Below are 26,782 nucleotides of genomic sequence, written 5' to 3' on the forward strand. Positions count from 1 at the left end.
ATCAGTGAAATTATCCTATTCCAGTATTATTATCCATGGCTGATAACAACATTCAGAATGCATTGGAAATGATTCTGTTAAATGGACAAATAACAGTGTATTCTGTGGCAAACCAGCATGGTTCTGCCTACGAAATATTCCACAACAGACTTGGGTCTGAAAAAGTTTTATGAGATAGTACCAAAACAACAGATGGAAGAACATAAACAGAAGTATTTGGACATCTGCAATAAAAATTTGGACTGATACTCAAAGGAAGGTAAAAGTTTCTTTTTTTAAAAAAAAGTTATTACTGGTGATGAGACATGGGTTGATCAGTATGAGCCTGAAAGTAAACAGCAGCGTATGGACTGGAAACATCCTCAATCACAGACCAAGGAAAAGTTCAAAAGTCAACCATCAGCTAGAGGATTGATGATTACAGCTTGCTGGGATTCTCAAGAGCCAGTATTAGAACACTATCAGGAAAAAGTTCAACAATCAACAATGCTTACTGTGGTGAAATGCTCACTAAAAAGCTGAATACTAAACTTTGTATTAAACATAGAGGATTGTTATCTATAGGCATTGTGATCTTGCATAATAATGCATGGCCACATTCCTCTGCTTGAACTCTTGTTACTCTGCAAAAACTTTTTAAGTTTTGAGGTATTAAATCATCCATCATCCTCCCTATAGTCCTGATCTTGTTCCATCAGACTTTCACCTGCTTGGTTCCCTGAAAGCAACCCTTTGAGTGTGAGATTCACCTCTGATGAAGAAAGGAAGACAGCAGTGCATTCATGGCTCACAGCTCAGCCTTAAACATTTTTCATAAGGGAATATGAAACTTGTTGACAGATGAACAAAATGTAATAAAAAAGCAACACGTGTGTGTGTATGTATATCTATATCTATCTATCTATCTATATCTATATCTATATATATATATATATAGAGAGAGAGAGAGAGAGAGAGACATTCATACACACACACACACACACACAGGCTTCTGGTGTGGCACTGTAGGATCAGCACTTGACTGTAAACCACAAGTTCAGCAGGTTCCAATCCACCTGCTGCTCCTTTTACAGGGTTGCAATGCATTGGAATTGACTCTATGGCACCTAACAAGAGTTGCTGTTGCTGTTTTGTTAAATGTTCTCTCTATATATGTGGAGTATATGTTGTTATGTTGTTGTTCAGTGCCATTATGTCAGTTCTGACTCATAGTGACCCTGTATATAGGGTTTCCTAGGAGGAGCCAGTGAGCTTAAATCGTCGACCTTGTCATTCAAACTGACTTACTGACTTTGTAGTCCAGTGAATTAACCCACAGTGCCATACCAGGACTCCAAGGAATGTGTGTGAGTGTGTGTGTATATATATGTATGTGTATATCTATATATACATATATATGTATACACATATATTTACATATATGAACATGTGTGTGTACATATCTCTATCTATCTATCTATCTATCTATCTATCTATCTATCTATCTATGTTGTTGAGTGCGGTTGAGTCCATTCCGACCCATAGAAACTCTGTATAGGGTTTCCAAGGAGTGACTGGTGAGCTTGAACCACCGATCTTGTGGTTCAAACCAACTTTGTAGTCCGGCGCATTAACCCACAGTGCCACACCAGGTCGCTATGGGTTGGAACCGACTCGATGGCACTTCACAACAACATCAATATGGACCGTGTGCATAACAGAATGAAACACTGCCTGGTCCTCTGCTAATTTTTGTTGGGTACTGTTGAGTCAGTCCTAACTCATAGCAACTCTGTACAGTGTTTCCTAGGAACAGCTAGTGAGTATGAAACGTGACTTTACAGTTCAAACAGGCCTTGTGGTCCAGTGCTTACCCTAACCCAGTGGCACACCAGGACTCCATATTATTACATATTATTATTATTACTCCATAATATTACATAACTATTACTTTAGATTTACATAAATGATATGCTGTAGGCATATTTTTCAACTTGTCTTTTTTCTTAGCATTATAGTTTTGTATTCTACCTGGGCAGATATTGATCCATTATTTGAAAAGTTTTGATGGTGTTCTATCTAACACACGTAGTCACATGAGTCAGAATTGACTCAGCAGCAATGGGTTTAGTCTGGTGACATGAAAATCCTGTGTGTTAAATATTATTCATTACATTAATGAGTCATTAAATTATCTGCCACATATTTTTGTATCAAACAATGATGCACGTAAAAGTTTAAAAACATCAAAATTGCTCTCATTTTATCCCAGAGTAAATCAGATTCCCAATGTTTTGCAGCAACTTATACAAATCAGCATAAGAAAATAGAGAGATATATTCAGGAAATTAGAAAAATAAGGAAGGGTAATTTGTTCTCAGGTCTTTGATTAATGTAGTAAATTAAACCAGGTGGTAAATGCTTTGAAAAGCTGTTTTAAATATGCCACAGATTCCCAAGTGAATAACAAATTAGCTTCAAATCCCAAATCACTATAATGCAACATGGCAAAAAAAAAAAAAAAAAAAAAAAAGCAGTTTTCATCACAGTGTAATTTCTGAGAAACTAAAATCTATCTGAATATAGACTTGAAAATCAAGGACTTCATGTTTAGAATACTTTCTCCAGCACATTTAAAATTTTTACTTGAAGTGTTCAACAGTGAATGTCTTTGGGTCTTATTTTAATCATCTGTAAGTGACAAGGAAGAAGACATTGTACTAGAGAGACTGTAGGATATGGTCGATAATTGTTGTAATTATTGTTTGGTTATCCCTTGTCTCAAATCAACACAAATTCTGCTGCCTAAACAAAATTCTATAGATTTTCAAAAGATAAAAGGCATGTTTCATTACCAAGCAAAGAAACTGACAAAAAAAATTTAAATCTTATTCTATACATTCAGATACCAAAGAAACTATTCTTTTTCTATTGTCTAAAAAACATACCTGTCATCTTATTGTTCTCTGTGTCTTGTTTTAATTATTTTACGATGGGATAACTGTAATAAAGACATACAAATAAGCATTAGAGATCAAAGGAATTTAAAAATGTTCAGTAAGCAATTATTGAAAGTTTGTCCTCAATAGGGAAATTTTTGCCAGTAGTCCTGCCTTACAAAAAGTCTTAAAGCTGTTCAGTGAGAAGGAAAATGATTTAGAATATAAACTTGGATCTACAAAAAAAAAAGAATATTCAAGTGACTGCATTCTAAAATTCATTCCATAAACTGGAGTTCTGGTTGGTTAATGTGTTGGACTGCAAAGTTCGCTGGAAGTGGAAGGCCTGCAGTTCAAATTCACCAGCTGCTCCTTGGAAACCCTATACAGGATTGCTATGGTTCCGAACCCCATTCTATGGCATTTAACAACAACAAACTGGTTTTGAATAAGAAAGACTGTGTCAGTTTTTTTTAAAAATGATTCTGTTGTAGTTAAATGCTGTGGAGTTGGTTTCCAAAGAGCAGTTGATGGGTTTGAACTACCAACCTTGCAGTAGCTGTCCAATGCTCATCTTACAGTACCCACCAGGATTCCTTAACAAAACTGCTGTTGCTGTTAACTGCCCTCAAGTTCCAAGTCATACCAACACTGTGCAGGAGTTCCAAGGAACAAATGGTGGGTTTGAAATGCCAATCTTGTGGTTCACAGTCCAGTGCAAGAAGGACATCATGTTTAGTAAGGCGCAAGGTTAGAGAAAAAGAGAAATACCTCAGAAAAATGGATTGGCAAAGTGGCAACAATTGTGAGGTTAGCCCAGGACCAGGCAGTGCTTCGTTCTGTTGTGCATAGGGTCACTATGAGTTGGTACTGACTTGATGGCACCTAACAAAACAAATGCTCCTTGGAAGCCAGGATGGCTAAGCTTCGTCTCTCATACTTTGGAAATGTTGTCAGGAGGGAATAGTCACTGGAGAAGGATGTCATGCTGGGTAAGATGGAAGGTCAGAGAAAAAGAGGAAGACCCCCAACGAGATGGATCAGCCAGGTGGCATCATTGATGGCGTCAAGTGTGGCAGCGGTGGTGGGGTTAGCCCAGGATTGGACATTGTTTCGTTCTGCTGTGCATGGGGTCGCTATGAGTCGGTTCCGACTCAACGGCACCTGACAACAACAACAACAAAACAAATAAGAAAAAAATATTGTATATAGAATTTTGAACCATTTACAAACATATAACATAAGAAATGAGAATATATGAATGAATAATTTTAAAAAGAGCAAGGCAAAAAAGTCTAGGATAATATACACAAGTTTAAGTAAAATATTAATGCTCACTATGTATTCACAGATATCTGAGATATAACATGAATTTACCTTTCTCAAGTACTGTTCTCTAAAAGTAATTAAAGTAAAACTAGAATATTAACTGTTCATATTGTACCTGGTTATCAGAATGATCTATTGTGAAATGCATGATGGATCAGTTTCCCTACACAGGTAGTGATGAGTGTCAGCTATCCAAAGGGGTTAAGTGTAAAGCAAAAATAAATGATTTATTAGGAATGGAGAGGAAAACTTCCCAATTCAACTTAATTTTTCCAACACGGGTACCCGAAGACGGGAATGAAGTGCCTTAAAATTTTGCCTAAGATTCAACAAGACTTCCTGATACAAATGCTATTTGGCTGGGTGCTATAATGCCCTTTTGTATTCTTCAAAGCTAATATAACTGTTATTGGTAACATATTTTGAGTATTTCTGTTCAGTACAAAACCAGGGCCTAATTATATTGAATCAGTGGTCTTGTATCACAAAGTTAGGAATCAGAGAACACATTAAAATATCAATGAAATATACTTATGATCAAAGAAGAGATCAGTCACTTTCAAGTGTGGATTAGGCTTTGGGCTCCATATAATTCTTATATATTGCTAGCACAGCCATTTGAAAGAGAAATATCTAATATAGTTGAAAGAAGTCCAAGGCAATTTCACTTACAGGCATATATTCTAAAGCAGTCGTTTCTGAAGCTTACTTAAAAGTTATAGCTAGACACATAAACACAAATTCACAGAGGAACTGCTACTTCAAGATTCGTCTAAGATCCATCCCAGATAATATATTGTTTAAAAACACTTTAGATAATTCCAAGATATTGCTATTCTTCAGTAAACAAACAAATATAAACCTCCTCTATTAAGTATTACCCATGTGCCCAAAGATAATTTAAAAGGCTATTTATTCACTGTACAAAAAGCCATTTTGAAATAACACATGATTAAGACCAATGGTACTGAAGGAAACATTCCAAGCTTTACTGTAGGCTTCTATGGAAAACAAGGCTCCAGGAATTGATGGACTACCAACTGAAATGTTTCAACTAACAGATACAACACCGGAGGTGCTCACTCATCTTTTCCAAGAAATTTGTATGGTTGCTACATAACCAAACAGGAAGAGAACCATATCCATGCCCATTACAAAGAAAGGTGATCCAAAAGAATACAAATATTATTGAGCAATAAAATTAAGTCAACACACAAGTAAAATTTTACTAAAAGTACTTCAAAGATATTTGCAGCAGGACATTGACAGGGAAATGCCAGAATTTAAATTTGGAAATAGATTTATACATACACACATACATACATACTTTGGAAATGTTATCAAGAGGACAAGTCCTTGAAGAAAGAAATCACTGTTGGTGAAGTAGTTGTTGTTGCTAAGTGCTATCTAGTCAGATGTGACCCATAATGACACTTAGGAGCAGCTGGTAAGCTTTAACCACTGTTGTTGTAGCTCAAAATGACTTTGCAGTCCAGCACATTAATCCACAGCACCACACCAGGACTCCTGGTGAAGTAGAGAGGTCGTGAAAAAGAAGACTTTGTCTTAGGCATTGTTCTTCAGAGAAGTAAAACCAAGGATGCTTATAAATGTACATATATATACAAAGAGATTTAGCTCAAGGAAATGGCTCATATATTTGTACTGGTTGACAAGTTCCAAGCCCAATAGTCAGAACTCAGTCTGAGTCTTCTTCTGTTTCATGTAGCTTCAGGGGCTAATGAACCCAAGATTCACAGGTCAGATGGCAGGCTGCTGGCTTCAGAGACAAATGAATCCAAGGTCAGCAGGTGAGATGCAGGCCGCAGTCTCACAGCATACAGAGGCTAACATATCCCAGGATCTGCAGGCAATAAGACAATCAGCTTCTTTAGGTCCAAAGAACTGAATGTCAGATAATGATGAGCCAAATGCAGGATTCAGATCCACCAAAAGGCAAAAGAACTTTGAAAGAACATCCACACTTACTTGGAAGCAGTCCACACAACTGAAGAAACTCCCTTTCAGTTAGTTGCTGCTTATAGTAGAGCTCATCATGAAAGTGACTATACTATATCAGCTTTTACAATGGAGGACTACATCATAACTACCAAATCATTGAGAATCATGATTCAGTCAAGCTGACTCACAGCCTTATCCATTGCAAACCTCAATGAGATAGACTGACAAAGACTTCAACATTGGGCTCAAATAACAGTGATTGTGAGGATGGTGCCATACCAGGCAGTGTTTTGGTTTACGGACATAGGGTGCTGTGAGTTGGAACTGAACTGATGTCAGCTAACAACATTCACTGGGTAATGTTTATAATGCCTCCAGATTGTAAAAATACCTCAAAGTCTATTTGTTGACCAAACTATAAAGAAATTGAATTATGATGAAATCATTCAGCAGACAAAAAATAATAATCTAATGAATGCAAACATTAATTAATCCCAGAATAAATGCCTTTAGAATTATTTCATTTGTGTACAAGCAAAAAAATATGGCTACATATAGAAAGTAAAAAAATTAAAAGATAGACTGTTACATATTCTGCAAATCCCTGATGATAGTTGACTCAAATGTAATTGTAAAAGAAATCTGAAAATATGAATATAGGGAAATTGAACCTTATGTGTATTATTTATATTTTGAAATGAACATGAAAGATATACTGATTCTAGTCTATTTGAAGTACACTGGCCTTTAGAATACTGCAGTGCAGTGAATTACCCAATATGGCCCTTCCAGTCTTTATAATTTGCACCAAATCACTAAGTGGAACCATGCGGATTGAGTATATTTCCTCTTTTCTTGATGAGTATGCATAAGAGAAGGCAGGGAAAGACACTAAAAGGACTATATGATTCAGTTGTGAAAGATTTTTAACAAGATTAATTGTGATTGCAAAAACTTGAACATATAATGAAATTGCTCAATTTCCCCATTCTGCTTAGTTTAACATGAGCCATCTCAGAAGCCTGATGGGTGATCTCACCACCATCAAGAAAGAAGAGCCAGGAAGGGAGCACATCCTTTGGACCACAAGATCCCTACACATTGAACTTATTCAATTCCAGAACAGAAATGTTTGACACCAGAGGAATACCAGAGGAGTGCCAGAGGAGAGAGAGCAGTAGAACCAAGAGCTAGAGCACAAGACAGAGCAGAGGGCTCTCTGGGCCAGGGAAGAGTAAAGTTGAGTGTCTTTGGACAGAAGGCTTGCTTGCAGAATGAGGTGCCTTGAGGCCCTTATTTGGGGGCTATGTTTGCTGAATGATGGATCTAGAGCTCTGTGTCTTTTTGTATGTTTTTGTTGTTAAGTGCTATTGAATGAGTTCTGATTCATAGTGACCTTGAATAGTGTTTTCAAGGAGTGGCTGGTAGGTTTGAAACACCAACCTTGTGGTTAGCAGTCCAGTGCTTATTCTACAGCTCCATTCCCAAAACATGTGCCTTTTGGCTGAGGCTGATAGTGCAGTGAGTATTCATCAGCAGTGCTAAAAGAATTCTGTAGCATTGCTTAAGCAGGGCAGAGGCCAGGCCAAGGAAACAAGGGCCAGAGAGAGACCACCCTGAAGGCACAGCAGAGAAGAGGTGTCCTAACCAAAGAACTGTGTCCTGAACTTTTCTGATACTGAATTGTAATCTTTTCACTTCTCTAGTACACTTTATAATCATGAATATTTTCTCAAGTTCTGTGTGGTAATTGTAGTAAATTATCGAACCAATTTGAATAGAGAGTGCTACAGGAAGGGCTGTTAGTCTCAGAATTGGTAAGGTAGGTTGGAGGGTGGAAGCCTGTCTGACTTTGGCCAGTTAGTCTCAGAATTGGTAAGGTAGGTTGGAGGGTGGAAGCCTGTCTGACTTTGGCCTCATAGGAATGGATCTTGGGCTGTTGTTGATTCTTCATCTCTATTGTGAAATCAGAGATGACCAAACACCTCCCTCTATCCCTTTTTAAAAATACTAATCTATATTTGGAATCCTGGTATGGCGCTGTAGATTAATGCGCCAGACTGCAAAGCCATTTGAACTACACGATTGGTGGTTCAAACTCACCAGTCGCTCCTTGGAAACCCTATACAGGATCGCTATGGGTCAGAACCAACTCAACAGCACTGAACAACAACAACAACAATCTACATTTGGGAGTATGATGCCTACATACAATAAGCACTGGACTGGGAGCCATAAGGTTATTGTTTCAAGTCTACCAGCTGCTCCATGGAAGAAAGATGTGCCTTTCTGTTCCCTAGAAGATTTAAAGCTTCAGAAACCCTATATAAAGTCACTGTGAATCAGAACCAACTAGGAAGCATTTGGAACAGTAACAATCTTTATTTATCTATGCTGTTCTAAAAATTATTTGTAACATATTTTTTACAGAAGAATTACAGATAATGAATGGAATATTCTCTCTCGGAGGTGAGTCCTCTCAACCCATTGAGGGTCTGTTCTGTTGAAAAACTTATTTTCAAAGAATAAGTAGGAAAACGGAAGCATGGTAAGTTTATGATGGAATAATCAAACAAACATTACTTTATCCAATGTTAACATCATCAGCATTGTTATCATATAAACCCTAATATAAACTGATGAAATGAATGCTTCAATTCAATAATATTCTTAAAAACAACAACAACACTATAATCCCAGTCTAACCAGGAGAAAAACAACAGACAAATCCAGACTCAAGTATTCCACAGCCCACTAAGGCACAACTCCCAAAAATGTCAAAGTCATGAAAGATGAGGAAAGGCAAAGATATTATAGATCAAAAGAGATTGCGAAGGCCTGATATCTACCTGCAGTATGGCATCCTAAACTGGATCCCAGAATAGAAGGATGACACTGTTAAAAATAAAGAGCTGACTTCAAACAGTTTGGAGTTTAGCTAATACGAATGTACCAATATCAGTTTCTAACAAATGTAGTTTTAACCAATGACAGAAATGTAAAATGTTAACAAATGTTAGCTTTCTATATTAACTTTATAGCTTTTTTATAAATAAAAAAATATTTCAAATAAAAACTTTATTGAAACATATATTTGTGGATATAATTTTAAATATAAGGAAATAATTCAACAATAATTCCTATTCAGTTTTCTAAAGCTATATAGAAAGTTGTCAAGGACTTCCTTTTATGTGAGGATATTCATGGAAACAAATGACATATGAGATTAGGCAAATTCATTGCACGAGACCTCTTTAAAATGTTCAAGAGCAAAGATATCCGTTTGAGATCTATGGTGTACCTCATCCAAGCCATGGTATTTTCAGTAGCCTTTCATATGCGTGTGAAAGTTGAACAATGAATAAGGAAGACCAGAGAAGAATTGAAGCATTTAAATTTGGGTATTGGAGAATAATATTAAAAGTACCATGGACTGGCAAAAGGTGTGTTGGAAAACCAAATGTGTGTTGGAAAAGTACAACCAAAGTTCTCCTTAAAAGCCAGGATAGCAAGAGTTTGTCTCTCACATTTCTGACACATTATCAGGAGGGACCAGTCCCTAGAGAAGGGCATCATCTTGCTAAAGTGGAGGGTCAGCAAAAATGAGGAAGACCCCCAATGAGATGCACTGACACAGTGGCAGCAGCAGTGGGCTCAAGCATAACAATTGTGAGGATTGCACAGAATTGGGCAGTGTTTCATTCTGTTATGCACAGGATCACTATGAGTCAGTACTGACTAGACAGCACCTAAAGACAACAACATTAGAAAGTCTTAAATGTTCTATGCATATTGTTTTTAAAATAATATCGTTAACTTGTTAAGTGCTGTCTAGTTGGTTCTGACTTATAATGACATTGCATATGATTTCTGAGGAGTGGTTGGTAGCTTTGAACCAGCTAACTTGTGGTTTAAACCAACCTTAGTGTCCAGTGCTTATCCTCCAGTGCCACACCAGAACTCCAAAATAATAATAAAACCATATACATGAATAGCTGTATGATTAATTTGGGAAGCAGTTTACTAATAATGATATAGTCCATAGTGAGCTAATAGAAATCCTAGACAGCGATGACCAAGTTCTTATTTGAATATTTCAAGTCAAGATCAGTAATTAAACTATTTTTCATGTCATACCAAATGATGCAGTTTAAAAGATAATATAATTGACTGCTGGTGTGGTACTGAAGGATCACCACTAGACTGTTAACCACAAAGTTATCAGTTCAAAACCACCAGCTGCTCCTCAGAAACCCTATACAGGGTCACTATGAGGCGGAACCAACTTGATGGAACTTACCAACAATAACATAATGTGGCGCTGTGGGATACTGCAATGTCCATTTGAATCGCAAGGTTGGCAGTTCAAATTCACCAGCTGCTCCTAGGAAAGCTATACTGGGTAGCTATAAGTAGGAACTGACTGGATGGTACTTAGCAACAACATACATTTTCTTTTAAATATCTTCCCCAAAATATCTGATTTATCCAAATTGCCATATCTAATTAATCACAGGAAATTTAACATAATACTAAACACAGAATGTCTTTTCTAGTAGTCAAGAAACTCAGAAGCATGTGTTACTCTATGCGACTGACACAAACATTTTATATTGTTTATTTATGTAGTATTTGTTTGTATTCATTACAGTTTATAAAATTAATGTGAAATCTGTACTACTAACCCTTTTATTTTTTAAATTTTCATCTCTTTTTCTTCACAATAATAGGTGTTTCTTTAGGTTTTTCTACACATGACAATAAGTCTTATGAAATTAAATAATCTATTAAAAACATTGTTTGTTCAAACATAAGCACTAGAGTAATTGCCTTGTAAATATATAACAAATGAGTTAATACTATTTAGATGCTTGGAGTTGCTATTTAAAAAATAAAACTACATGTGCTTTTATCTTAACTGATGTGAATCTTGTGTATGCCTATGCTTCAAAAAACTGCAATCTTATTCTTCTGTTGAAAAGAAATCATGAAATAATTTGCATAATTTTATCTTAAAGTTATGGAAAATTTGAACATTTCCTAAAGGCAGTGAAAAGTCTTTGAAAATATAGGGAAGTATTGAATTTCAATTCAATTTTAGCATATTCTTCCACATTCAGTGCATATAAGCACAAAGTGCTCAGTCTGATATATCTTGTTATGTATGTTCTAGCTTTCATAGTAGTTGTCTGTCTCCTTCAGATGTTTCTTTCTGTAAGCACAGAAATCCCATTGCTTTGAATTCCTGTTAAAAGCAAGTCTTGAACTTCAGAATATCTCTAATTTCCATTCATTTTCATTTCCTCATTTACTAACACCTAAATTTAAATCTTTCGTTTCCCCACATCATCATATATACTGTCAAGCCAACCTCATAAAAACAATTTAAGAATTCCACAGCTATTTAAAACACCATCAGCCAATGATGGAAAGACCTCTAGCCACAGTCAAGTAACCCATATGCAGGTTCTAATTCTGATTTTAGTTTTTTAAAAATCATGTTTCTTTTAAGTGCTTTCAAGTTAGTTCTGACTCATAGTGACGCAGTATAAGGTTCCCAAGAAGCAGCTGTTGGGTTTGAACCACTGACCTTATGGTTAGGAGAGCTGCTGGGTTTGAACCACAGATACTGTGGTTAGCAGCCCAGTGCTTACCCTGTAGCACCTCACCAGAGCTCCTTTTTAGCAGTAGCATTGGTAAAATCCTTTTGCCCATATCCAGTTAGAAAAGGGAAAGAATGAGTCAATTGCTACTTAAATTTTCTCCCTGCTCTAAAAAGAAGTCAGCCTAAAATGTCAAGTGTAAATAACCCACTGTTTCTGATCAAAATATATTTTACATTCTGATGAAGATTTCTACAACAGTAACTATGGACTGAGGTTGCAATTAATATACTGTTAATAATGTATGTGTGTGTTAGTCAGTGAGTTTAACTCAGCCTCTTTATGCAGTCAATTCTTTATGCTAAATATAGAAGATAAATTCATGTAGTTTTAGTTTACTAAGTTTTAAACATCTGGATGATATTACATTTTATCAATTTTTTTCATATTATTCATATAAACAGAACTAGTAGATCACCACTGGCACTTATTTAAACATACAAGTTGTTGTATTATTTGTATGGAAAACTAATTTCTGTAGCAATACTTTGGTTTTTAAATAGAGAAATAATTTCAACTTTTCACTTTATAAATATGCCTACAGAGACAAAACATTGCATCAATTTTATTTTATTTTTTAATTTTTTTGAGAAAAAGGAAAGGTCTAAGTTCATTAAATACAATTTAAATGATAAAAGCAATGGTTTAACCAGTCATCTAGATAATTAAAACTAGATAATATGCCATTAAAATTAGGAGAATGGAGAGCAACTAAATAATCTTATCCTCATGCATCAATAAAATCCAGTGGAAAATTACTCAAATTCCAGACTCACTTTATCTGTAAAAATGTGCTTTAAAAACCTGCCTAGCATATTATGAGGTGTAATTTACCTAACCATTTTGTTTAACTAACTGTTTTTGTTACATAGGGCATATTAAATTAGTATTGCACTTTATCTCCATTTCATTAAACTGCTGTAATGATTTGAATTTGCTACAGATTTCAAAGGAAAATACAAACCATTAGAAAACCATATACTTTAATCACTCAATTTGAATAGGTATACAGCCAAATTAATGCACCATAATTGTTCTTTATTTGTATTAAATAAAGGATACATAATTTTGAGGATTTGCAATACCTGTTATCTGAAAAAATTACATTATAAAATACTGATAAAATAAAGGAATTATAAAAAGAAGGGCCTTACCCAGAATCATGATAATAATGTGTAATGAATGGGGTGGGGAATTAGCTCACTCCTCTCCACCTAAATAAATAGAGAGGGGAAAATGGTCAGTCTACTATGAGATACAATAAGAATCTGATTAGCTATTATAAGTTTTTAATTATGTAATGTAAACCAAAATATGATATGCTAGAAACATCTTTACTTGTGATTTATTGGCTATGTAAAAGCTTTCAAATGTGTGGATCATGACAAGTTATGGACATTTCAAAGAATGGATATTCCAGAACACTTAATTGTGCTCATAAGGAATTTGTACATAGACCATAGGCTATGCACAGAACATAATGACGAACAGAACAAGGTTTAAAATCAGGAAAGGTGTGTACCAGGTTCATTTTCTTTCACTATACTTATTCAGTTTGTATGCTGAACAAATAATCTGAGAAGCTGAACTGTATACAGAAGAATAATCTGAGAAGCTGGACTGTGTGACGTGGAATCAGGATTAGAGTAATACTCATATCCTGCAATATGCAGATGATACAACCTTGCTTGCTGTAAGTGAAGAAGACTTGAAATACTGACTAGGAAGGTCTAAGACAATAGTCTTCAGTATGGGTTGCACTTCAATGTAAACAAAACAAAAATCTTCACCACTAGGCCAATAAGTAACATCATGATAAAGGGAAAAAAGATTGACGTTCTAAAACATTTTGTTTTGCTTGGGTCTACTACCAACATTCATGGATTCAACAATCTAGAAATTAAATGACTTATTACATTAGGCAAATCTGTTGCACAAGACCTCTTTAAAGTGTTTAGGAACAAAGATTTCAGTCTGACAACTAAAGTGCACCTAACGAAGCCATGGTATTTCCTGTAGCCTCATATGCATATGAGAATTGGCCAAAGAATAAGGAATAAAATAGAAGAATTGATACATTTGAATGGTGTACGATAAGAATATTGAAAATACCATAGTACTAAAATCATGTGGAAGTCATGTCTGACTACCCCTGGCTTTACAAGAAGGAAAGAGAATCAAACTCAAAATGCACAATAAAAACCTTACATTAAAAAAAAAATGTCATATTTAAAAAGACAAAGTGTAGTATTATAATAAATTGTGCAATCACCTGGAGTTAGAATGCCAAAAGGGAAAAACATGCTTAACATTTGTCAAGCTTAAAGAACTGGAGGGAAATTCAAGCCTGAACTTGTAGTATTGAAGAATTCTATGGGCAAAATATTGACTGACAGAGGAAGCGTCAGAGGAAAATGGAAGGAGTAACTCTACCAAAAAGAATTTTCAATGTACAACACCTGGAGGAGTCCTGGTGTGGCACTGTAGAATAAGTACCGGACTTGGACCACAAAGTCAGAATTTCACCCACCAGCAGCCTCTGAGAAACCCTATACAGGGCCACTGTGAGTCAGAATCGACTCGATAGCACCTAACAATGGCACAACAATTGGAAGCATTCACTTATCTATTACAAGAAATTTGGAAAATAACTACTTGACCAACTTATTGGAAGAGATCATATTTATGTCCAGTCCAAAGAAAAGTGACCCCATTAATGCACAAATCATGGAACAGTAACAATAATATTACATACAAGTAAAACTTTGCTGTAGAAAATTCAAAAACGGTTGCAGCAATACATCAACAGGGAGCTAAAAGAAATGCAAACTAGATTCATAAGAGAATATGAAATCAGAGTTATTGCTGCCATCAGATAGATCTTGGCTAAAAGCAGAGAATACAAGAAAGATGTGCATTTGTTCTTTATTGACTATGCAAAAGCATTTGACTCTTACAGATAATATTGAGAAAAATGGGTATACCAGAACACTTACGTGTGCTCATGATCTATATTATTTACATAGACCAAAAGATAGAACAAGGTATGTGCCAAGGTTGCATCCTTTCACCACATTTACTCAATCTGTTTTCTGAGTAAGTAATCCAAGAAGCTGGATTATATGAAGAAGAACTTGACATTAGGAAGGAAGACTCATTAATAACCTGGATTATGCAGATGGCACAACCTTGTCTTTTGGAAGCCAAGTGGACTTGAAATACTTACTGATGAAGATCAACTATAATCTTCAGGACAGATTGCTCTTCAATGTAAAGAACATGAAAATCCTCAAAATTGAACCAACAAATAACATCATGGAAAAGAAAGAAAAATTAAAGTTGTCAGACTCTATTTAACTTGGATTCACAATCAATGCTCATGGAAATAGAAGTAAAGAAATTGAGTGATTTCTTTAAGACTAAAGACTTCTGAAAAGTGTTCAAAAACAAAGACACCAATTAGGACTGAGGTGTCCCATGATACAAACCATGTTATTTTTAATTGCCACATATGCATGTGACAATGAATAAAGAAGACAATAGAAGAATCCACGCATTTGAATTATGGTGTTGGAGGAGAATAACAAAAGAACATGGACTGCCTGAAGAACAAACTATTCTGTCTTGGAAGAAGTACAGCAAAATGCCCCTTAGAAGTGAGGATGGCGAGACTTGGTCACTCATTATTTGGACATGTTATCAGGAGGGATCAGTCCTTGAAAAAGGACATCATGCTTGGTAAAGTGTAGGACCAGGGAAAAAGTGGAAGACCCCAAATGAGATGGATTGACACAGTGACAGCAGTAATGGCCTGAAACATGCCAACAATTGTGAGAATGGCAAAGAACTCGTCATTGTTTCATTCTGTTTTGCACAGGGTTGCTATGATTTGAAACTGGCTTAAAGGCACTTAACAACATGGAGTTCTACTACGGTGCTATAAGGTAAGTACTCAACTGCTAGGTCAGTTTGAACTGCAAGGCTGGTGGTTCAAACTCTCCAGTTGCTCTTCGGGAACCCTGTACAGTGCCACTATGAGTCAGAATCAACTCAAAGGCACTTAACAACAACATAGCTCAGGTAAATAATATAAGTAACTTTTCCTTCTCATTTTTACTTCTTTCACAACAACTCATGTCATTTTGTGAAACTGACTGCCTTACTATTTTCAACCACTGAAGAACTCTGCACTATTTTTGTCCTACACCTCAGCACTGCAAATCCAAGTTAATGAACAACTTGAAGTCTTGCTCAAATATTTATTCTCAGTTAGACATACTCAGATAACCAAATTTAAAAATCACTTTTTAATGCCAAATATTTCCTTTTTCTTTTACGATGATAAATATATAATGTGTCAAAGTACAAGACATTTTAATAATATTCAAATATGCAATACAGGGACATTAATTTAAGTATTTAGTCATGTTGCACAATCACCATACTTAATTTTCCAAAATTATACCATCCTTAACAGAAGCTCAGGGGAAAGAAAAATTCAGTGCTATATTTTCTATATCACTGGTCCTGCTTTATTATTTTTATTATATGGCACTCTTTATACTTCAATATGTCATGGAATTATTTATTATTTTCATTGTTCATTATCTGTCTCTGTTGCTGGAAAATAAGTTCACCAAGTGCAACAATCTTTCAACTTTATTTGCTCATATATTCTGAAAATTAAAATTTGTGGTACAGTTTTTGTTGTTAGAAGCCATAAAGTTGGTTCCAATTCATATAGACCTTATACACAGTAGAACAAAACACTGTCGGATCCTGCACCAACCTCACAATTATTAAGCTTGAGTCCATTGCTGCCAATCCATCTCCTTGGGGATTTTCTCCTTTTTCACTGACCAAGCATGATGTCCTTATCCAGGGGATGGTCCCTCCTAACAATATGTTTGAAGTATGAGAGATGAAGTCTCACCAAACTGGCTGACTATACTTCTTCCAAGACAGATTTATTTGTTCTTCTACAAGTCCATGGTCCTTCTAATAGTCTTCTCCAACACCAAAACTCTAATGCATCAGTTCTTCTATGGTTTCCCGTATTCATTGTCCAACATTAATATGCATATAAGGTATTGAAAAAACAATGGCTTGAGTCAGGCACACATTAGTCCTCAAAGTGGTATCTTTGCTCTTAAAATTTTAAAGAAGATTTGTACAGCAATGTTGTCTAATGCGATACATCATTTGATTTCTTGTCTACTGTATCTGTGAGAATTGGATCCAAGTAAAATTAGGTCTTTGACAACTTCAAACTTTTCTCCATTTATCATGTTATTTATTGATCCAGTGATGAGGATTTTTGTTTTCTTTACATTGAGGTGCAATCCATATTGAAAACTGTGATCTTTAATCTTATCAGTAAGTATTTTAAGTTCTCTTCATTTTCAGCAAGGAAGGTTGCATCATCTGCATATCACAGGATGCTAATAAGGCTTCCTCCAATCCAAATGCCACATTATTCTTCATAAAATCCAGCTTCTCAGATTATTTGCTCAGCATGTAAATTAAACAAGTGTGATGAAAGACCACAACACTGGCATACCCTTTTACTGATTTTAAATGATTCAAATTCCCCTTGTTCTGTTTGAATGACTACCTCTTTGTCTATATACAGGTTACTCATGATCACAATTAAGTGTTCAGATTCTCTGGAATGTTGTCCATAGCTTGTCATGATCCAACTATCAAAAAGCCTTTGCATAGTCAATAAAGCAAAGGTAAATATAATTTTGGTTTTATCTGCTTTAAGCCAAATCCATCTGACCTCAGCAATGAATGATATCCTTTATTCTGTGCTCTCATCTGAATCCAGCTTGAAACTCTGGCAGTTCCCTATCAATGTATTGTTGCAGCCATTTTTGCATTATCTTCAGAAAAACCTTACTTGCATATGATATTAATGATATTGCCCCATGATTTCTACATTCCTCACTTTGGTATAGGTACAAATAAGGATCTCTTCCCATCAGTAGGCCAAGGAGCTGTCTACCAAATGCCTTTAGTGCACCATGGACTTCTTCTTTCAGTACCATTGACTCTTAATCATATGTTATCTCTTAAAATTGTTAAATATAAAAATTCTAGGAATCCTCCATATACGGATATATAGATGATACAACCTTGTTGCTTGAAAGGAAAAGGGACCACCCTATGTACTGCAAATTGAAGATCATTCATTACTGCCCACTAGTGCTTGAAGTGCAAAGAGGTCAGTTTGAGTACTAAGGTGTGCCTGGCTTAAGCCATGGTATTTTGAATAACCTCATATGCAGATGAAAGTTGGCCAATAAATAAGGAAGACCATAGAAGAATTGATGAAGTTGAATAATGGTGTTGGAGGAGAATATTAAAAGTACCATGGACTGAAAAAAGGATACACCAATCTGTGTTGGAAGAAGTGTAGCCAGAATATTCCTTGGAAGCCATGATGGTCAGACTTTGTCTCTCATACTTCAGACATATTATCAGGAAGGACTAGTCATTGGAAAAGGATAAATCATGTTTGATAAAGTGGAAGATCAGAGAGAATTAAGAAACCCCCCATCAAGATAGATTGGCACACACCCACACACAAAGGTAGATTGGCACAGTGGCAGCATTAATGGGCTCAAATGTAGCAACGATTGTGAGATTGGCACAAGAGCTGGCAGTGTTTCATTCTGCTGTGCATAGGGTCTTTATGAGCCAGTACCGAATTGATGGCACTTAACAACAACAACAAAGTACTTCTCTATATAGTAAAAATACTTACTAGTGAAGATCACTATGGATTGTACCCAGTGGCTCACCTCTCTCTGGAATGGGCACAGATATGAACTCCTTCCAATTAGTTGACTATATAGCTGTCTTGTGAATTTCTTGGCATAGATGTGTGAGTGCCTCTAGTCCTGCATCAGTTTGTTGAAATATTTCAGTTTATATTCCATTAATTCCCAGAGTCTTATTCTTTGCCAATGCCTTCAGTGCACCTTGGACTTCATCCTTTAATCGAGAGTGACTCTAGATTTTATGTTATCTCTTGAAATGATTAAATATACACCAGTTATTCTTGTTACAGTATCTGTGTACTCTTTCCATCATCTTTTGATACTTTCCTCATCCTTAGATAGTTTGCTCATAAAATCCGTAAGTGTTGCAAGGCAAGGCTTTTATTATCTCTTCAGTTCTTTCAGCTTAAGAAATACTGAGCATGTTCTTACCTTTTGGTTTTCTAACTCCAGGTCTTTTCACGTTTCATTTTAATACTTGACTTAGTCCTCTCGAGCTGCCCTTTGAAATTTTCTGTTCAGCAGTTTTACTTCCTCATTTGTTTTAGCATCTCTATACTTGAGAGCAAGTTTCAGTCTCTTGGGACATCCTTTTTGGTTTTTTCATTCTTTCAAGTCTTCTTAATGACCTTTTGCTTTTTTCCTGTATGGTGTTCTTGATGTCATCCCACAAATCTTCTTCACTAGTATCTAATGTATCAAATCTATTCTTGAAATCATCTTTAAATTCTGGTGAGATGCGTTAATGGTTAATTTTTGGTCTTGTTTTAATTTTCTTCAGGCTCAGTTCAAACTTGCATATCAGTAATTTGGTGATCTGTTCCACAGTTGGCCTCTAGCCTGGTTTTGGCTGATGATATGGAGATTTTCCACTGTCTTTTCCCACAGATGTAGTAAAATTGATTTCTGTGTATTCCATCTGTTGAGGTTATGTGTATACTCACCATTTGTGTTGTTTAAAAAAGGTATTTGCAGCGAAGAAGTCATTGCTCTCACCAAATTCTATCATTTGATCTTCAGCAAAATTTCTAGCACCAAGGCCATATTTTCTAACTACTGACCTTTCCTCTTTGTTTCCAACCTCTGCATTCCAATCACCAATAATCATCAATACATCTAGAGTGCATGTGTGATCAGATTCACATTGAAGAAGCTGGTAGAGTTCTTCAATTTCATCATCATTGGCTTTAGTAGTTTGTGCATAGATTTGAATAAAAGTGGTAAAAATTGGTTTTACTTGCAGTCATATGGGTATTTTTCGATCACAGACAGCAATACACTTCAAGATAGATCTTGAAATGTTCCTTTGATAATGAATGTGATACCATTCCTCTTTAATTTTTCATTCCCAGCATCATAAACCATGTGACTGTCAGATTCAAAATGGCCAATACTTGTCAATTTCAACTCGCTAATGCCTAGAATACTAATCTTTATGGGTTCCATTTAGGTGTTTTCTGTGTTTTTAAAAAAATTGTTGTTGTTGTTGTTAAGTGCTGTAGAGTCGATTCCGACCCACAGCAAAAAGACAAGCTAAACAATCATTAAACACAAGTATTCAACAGCCTTCCACAGGGGGACAGAAAAGGCTGGTGCAGCACAATCATAGCTACCTGTTTCATGCATTTGTTGTTACTGCTGTTCAGTGCCTTCGAGTTGATTCTGACCCACAGTGACCCTATATAGGGTTTCCAAGGAGCAGCTGGTGAGCCTGAACCACTGACCTTGCAGTTTAAACGACTTTGCTGTCAGACTCATTAGCTCATAGCGCCACACTTGTGCTTTATTGACAATGCAAACGCATTCAACTGCGTGGGTCATAACAAACTCTAGATAACATTAGGAAGAATGGGTATTTTATAACACTTCACTATGTTCATGAGGAACCTGTTCTCAGTACAGAAATTTCCACTGAGTTCCCACAAGACCCCCACTATTGCCCAAATTATAGGAAGACTGTGACAGTAACTTGTCCAGGATTAGACCCCAAAGAGTCAACCCTCTTCATCACTTATCTGCAATATACTGCAAGATACTATTATCATCCACATGTTAATGCACTGGACCGCACGGTCCTTTTTAACTGCAGGATCAGCAGTTCAAATTCACAAGCCGTACCTCACAAACCCTATACCGACTCGACGGCACGCGAAAACAACAATATAGGATTTAACGCAGTAAGCCAGTTACACCGAGGTTGAGTCTATGTACCTATACCTCAGAGACACAGGAAAGCTCTAAGGCAAATATTCATTAGACTCACGTCTGAATAGCATGTTTACAGCAAGTTTTACTTTAAATCTTTGTGCTTTGCCTCGTTTTCAAAATATCTGTAAAGACAAGATGTTTCTTTTGCGATCAGAAAACAAAGCCTATATGGTAGGCTCTTCCCTTTGCATCTCACCTCACGTGCAGGGCCTCTTTACATTTCCAAAAGGATTTGACCTTGTAACATTAACAAAAGAGAGACTTTTTCAGTCACTGCTAAAACATCAAACCATTTAAGGGAGTGTGGTGGCTCTGTACGATAAGCACTGGATTGCGAACTACAAGGTAGGCAACTAGTTCGAGCCTACCAGCCACTTCGTGGGAGAACGATGAGGCTTTCTGCTCCGGTTAACATTCACAGACTTGGAAACCCTATACAGCGTTGCTGAGTCAGAACCAATTCCCCAGCAAACAACATCAACAACAGTAAAGGTTAGAGGAGGGCAGCATTCACCACTACTCCGACAAATGTCTTGCGGGAGACTTTTCTTGCTATATTTCATACAGAATTATTCATGAAACAAAAAGAAAAGCCAAACAATGATTAAACACAAGTATCCAACAACCTTCCACAGAGGGAAAGAAAACGTCGGTGCACTGCAATCATAGCTACCTGTTTCATGCATTGTTGTTATTACTGTTCAGTGCCTTCGAGTTGATTCCCACCCATACCGACTCTGTATAATGTTTACAAGGAGCAGCTGGTGCGCTTGAGCCATCGACCTTGCAGTTCAAACGACTTTGCTGTCTGAAGCTTTACCCCACAGCACCACACCAGGACTCCGTTACCTTTCCTGTAAATCCGTCGGCTGACCACGATGATGGTCACAATGTCATCATGTCTTCTAAACGGATCTGGGTTGAAATCAGTCGGGTCTACAGCATTCGGAATGACATGAAGGGCACTATTTTGGGGTTCAGTGGGGCTCTGAGTACCGTGTTCTCCTTACTAGAGATACACATGATGTGGTTCGTTTCGCAGAAAGAAGTTCGCAGGTTAGAAGCTTATTGGTTGTGCCCTTGTTCGATCAGGCACTGAGAGAGCTGGGAAATGTGGTTTTCCACGCGTCCCATGTTGGGACAGAAAATGTCAGACACCTTACATACAGTATAAGAGGAGCTCTGGAAGCGTAGTGGTTACGAATCGGGCTGCTAACCTGAAGGTCGGCAGTTCGAAACCACCAGCGGTTCCGCGGGAGAAAGATGAGGTTTTCTGCTCCCGTAAAGATTTACAGCCTCAGAAACCCTTTGCAGGGTCACTATGAGTGGGAACCGACTCCACGGTACTTAACAACAACAAGATACATACAGTATGGCTTCGAGTTCTGGACAGGGAAAATACTTTGCAGTGCTGGTGCAAGCGAGTGCAGCTGCGGAAAGCGGGTTAAGTTCTTCTCCTCCAGAGGCCATCTGGATAACCTAGTCAGCCGCCACTGCCTGGGAGCCCCACAGCCACTTAAGGCTGGACCTCTAGCAGCTGCAGCTGGAGGCCCGCCCAGCCAATCACAAAGTAACGTTAAATCACCGCGCTGGCGAGTACGCCAAGACGTTCCAAGACGTTCCGTAAGACCTATTTTGTCTGCATTGGAAGCAGTACCCCTCAGTTTAACTTTTTAAATAAATTTCTGGCTTTTCGAGCTTCTCGGAAACAGCCTGGTTGTCTTCCCATTTGATTTTTGGCAGCTTGAAATTTTCCTAAATTCATTATTTGGACGTTTCATATTCCGATTATTGATGGATGTTACAGTTGTTTCTCCTCATTTTGAGTTATACCCAGTCAGCAAATGAATACTTTACTACATTTGCTTCTTCATGGTTAACTCTACTTTGAGGAGCAGCTCTTCACTAGTCTTATTTTGAGTGCCTTCCAACTTGAGGGGCTTATCTTCCATCTCTCAATCTGACAATATTCTGGTGGTCATCATATTTCAATATTCAATATTCTGTTGCTGTTTGACAGTGCTCCACCATTACTCATAAGCATTTCAATAGTTAAACTTTCGGAAGTATTCCACTTCTCCTTCTAGTCTGTTTAGTCTGGAAGTTCAGCTGATACCTTCCATCATGGGTGTACTATGCTGATACTTCAAATACCAGTGGCATAGCTTCTAGCATCACAGCAAGACACAAGCCACTACAGTACAACAAACTGACAGACGAGTGGTAGAGAGGAACGATTGGTAGTTGGAAAAGGTGGCCTTAGTGATAGAAAGAATGCTGGAGATCATATGACAAGAGTTTTGCAAGGCCAACCACTTATTCATTGCAAATAGCATTTTCAACAACATAAAAGGTGTCTATGAACATGGACTTCACCAGATGAAAAACACAAGAATCAAATCAATTACATCTGATTGAAGAGATAATCAAGAACTCAGTATCATCAATCAAAATGAAGCTACCGGCGGACTGCAGACCAGACCATCAATTATTCATATGCACGTTCAGGCTGAAGCTGAAGAAAATTAATACTAGTGTTGTTGTTGTTGTTATGTGCTGTGAAGTTAGTTCCGACTCATAGCGACCCTGTACAGTGTTTCCAAGGCTGTAAATCTTCACTGGAGCAAAAAGACTCATCTTTCTCCCACCAAAGAGCTGGTAGTTTTGAACTGTTGACCCTGAGGTTAGCAGATTCGTAACCACTATGTAAATATGACCTTTTATAAATCCCACTGAAAACTAGAGACCATCTCAAGAACAACTTTGATGCATTAGACACTAATCATGACTAAAAACCAGAAGTTGTAGGATGATACCAAGATACATTGAGAAAGGAAAGGGCAAAACAGATGTTGGGAGAGACTTGGAAAATTGCTCCTGAGCATAGGGAAACTAAAGCAACTGGAAGAAATAAGGGCTTAACAAACATAAATAGTGACTGGGATTGTGATCATTGTGAAGCATAGTGTGATTTGTTTGAAGTGGAACTGGTGATCTGCTTTGTGAACCTTCACTCAATTCATGACAAAAAGTAATAAACAAAAACAAAATTTGCCTATAATTCCAACACACATAGAAAGCTACTGTTAAGGTTGTAAAATATATTAGATTGTATTTTGCACATATTTTGTATGTTTTTTCACTTAAACAATGAACAATTTTATAGCAATTTTTTTTTTTCAGAAATGCTTAATTTTTTAGAATATACTATTCTTTTGAGTTGGAAATGGTTCTATGACACACAAAATCCGTTTACTCTCATACCAGTTGCCAACAAGTTCATTCTGACTCATGATGACCCCATGTGTTACAGAGTAGGACTGCTCCATAGGATATTCTTGGCTGCTGTTTTTGTTTTATTTTTTTAAATTTCTTGTGCAGTGAGTGAGTTATGGAGTGGATTGGCAGTTTTGCATTGAGCAAATTTTACATGTTTCATTTCAAGGATTACAATTCCCTCAATGTAATATCACTTATCCCACTTCCTCCTTATGTTCCTTGTTGCCTTTTTTCCCCCTCCCCCAACCCTTCTGAACTTCGTCCTTGAATAAATGCTATCCTTTTGATCTCAAGTGGTTGATCATTGCTTGGCGTGCCTTCCTCACTCATGTTGTCTGCCCTATATCCCTATCTACTGCTTTTCTGAAATGTGAGACATGGGCGTGAGTTCAGTTTCAATGTTATGAGTTCTACCAGCTTGTATCTGCCAGTAAGTCTGGTCTTTTTTTTTTTTTCATGATTTTGAGATTTGTTCCACATTTTCTCCCACTCTATCCAAATTCTAATGTGATCCCTATCTGAACAGTTGATAGTGGCAACTGGGTAGTTTCTTCTGTTCTCAGGGTTGTGTTCTTGTGTTCCATTAGTCCATTGGGCAAATTGTTTCCAAGTGTCTTCAATTTTCATCACTTTTCCTTCCACCAAACAGAAGGAGACCAGTAGTTGTACTTCAGCTGATGCTCAGGAGCTTTTAAGATACTTCTTACCAAAGTAGGCTGTAGATCATTGCTTTATGGACTGTTATCAGCTGTAATCTTTTACTGTGTGGTTTTTGTTATGTGCTGTTGATTCAGTTTTAACTCACATCAAAAATATTTACTATTTGTAAATATATTTATTGATTGGATTCTTAGAAATAAAATATCTGAAAAATTTTTAAAATTCTCTAATCCTGTAATCTATTAATTGTATTAAGTGTCAAGGAGAAAAGAGTTTCCATAAATCAAGATTAAACGTGAGTCCTGATGTGGTATTGTGGGCTACTGTTCTGGACTGCAAGGGCAGTTTGAACCTCAGGGTCACTATGAGACAGAACTGACTCTGTGGCATTGAACAACAACTTGTTGCCGGAAATCCTACAGCCAAAGTCCTGAGGAATGTGAAGCCTTCACTTTTCCTTGCTTGAGCAATTGCAAAGATGTGTCAGACATGCCCAGGCACATAACTGAGCAGTCACATCCTGGAACTTTCCATTAAGGCAAACCATCCAGAAAATGCTGTACTTTTATTACCTTGTGAGAAATTTTACAGGCTGGGCTGGTTTACCTAGTACCCTAGGCAAACTTTTTAAGGACAAGCTGAGGCAAAGAAGACTGCTAATCCCTGAGAGGAGTTTGAACCACGGCCCCAAAGAACCACACATGTTCAACGTCCCAAAATAAGTCGGTCTGCTCCTACAAGAGGCCTTTGCAACAGAATCCATCTTGAAGAAATACTACACATGTGAGGTGGGGCTTGAGGTCAGACTAGGCAGAAAGGCTGTACAAACCCTCCTCAGCAAAATTTCAGAAAACCAGATGAAACAGATTCAAAGGGTAGTCTCAGAATTCTGAACTTCAGATAAAGGAATTCATAAGTGGATCGCATGCTTACCAGGAGAAAGCTTTGGAACAGAAGCAATAAAAGAGGTGTCTTCCAATATGGGATAGCCAACGTGTCTCATTACAACCATTTTGAATGGGAGTGGGCCAAGTGAGTACACTCCCATTATAGAAACCTAAAGAGTTCTGGTAGCGTAGTGGTTAGGAATAGGGCTGCGAACCTTAAGGTCAGCAGTTCGAAACTACCAGACGCTCCACGGGAGAAAGATGAGGCTTTCTACTCCCGTGAGGATTTACACCCTCGGAAACCCTGTACAGGGTCGCTATGGGTTGGAACCGACTCGAAGGCACTTAACAACAACTAGCAATTTGCAGAGATACAGATGTGATTTTTTTCTGTCTTTAGTCTCATTTTCCTTTTCTTCTATTTTTCTTTCTACTCACTTCTCTGGTGACCCTTTAGAAGTGGAACTAGTGCCAGTAGACACCCCCAGGGAAGGTTCTGTTATACAAGGAATGTTCTGCTGCAGGAGCGTGAAGGGTTCTGTGGCCAGATTATGGAAGGTTCTGTAGCCAGTGCACAGAGGTTTCTACAGCATGTCCAGAGGTTTCTGTGGCCAGCGCCCACATGGAAGGTTCTGCCACTGATGCCTGGAGGGTTCAGAAGCTGGCAACCAGAAATTTCTGAGGCTGACACCTGCAAGGACAATTCTGCAGCCTATGTACCCATGGAGGGTTCTGTAGCCTGTTGGTGGAAAGTTCTGAAGTCAACACAGAGGGTTCTGTAGCCCTTGCAGAGGGTTCTGTGGCCCTTGGAGACGGTTCTGAGGCATGCAGACTGCTGGGCGCAAAATGGAAACGGGAGGAGACAACAGTAAGTGCCTGCACCTGCAATCTCTTCCAAACTAGGTCTGGTCAGCCCTGGGCTGGTTCTCCTAGAAGAAACAGCAAAGCCGAGTTGAGGGGAAGGGGAAAATAAGACAAAAAGAAAAACTGGTGTTAGACTAGAGAGGTACATCAGCAACATCGGGAAATTTCCCCCGTGTATTTGAAGACAAGAGCCCACTAGGTGGTGCTAGAGATGTAGTCTAGTTTTG

Source organism: Chrysochloris asiatica, unplaced genomic scaffold, assembly GCF_000296735.1.
Source record: "Chrysochloris asiatica unplaced genomic scaffold, ChrAsi1.0 scaffold00017, whole genome shotgun sequence".
Classification (NCBI taxonomy): domain Eukaryota; kingdom Metazoa; phylum Chordata; class Mammalia; order Afrosoricida; family Chrysochloridae; genus Chrysochloris; species Chrysochloris asiatica.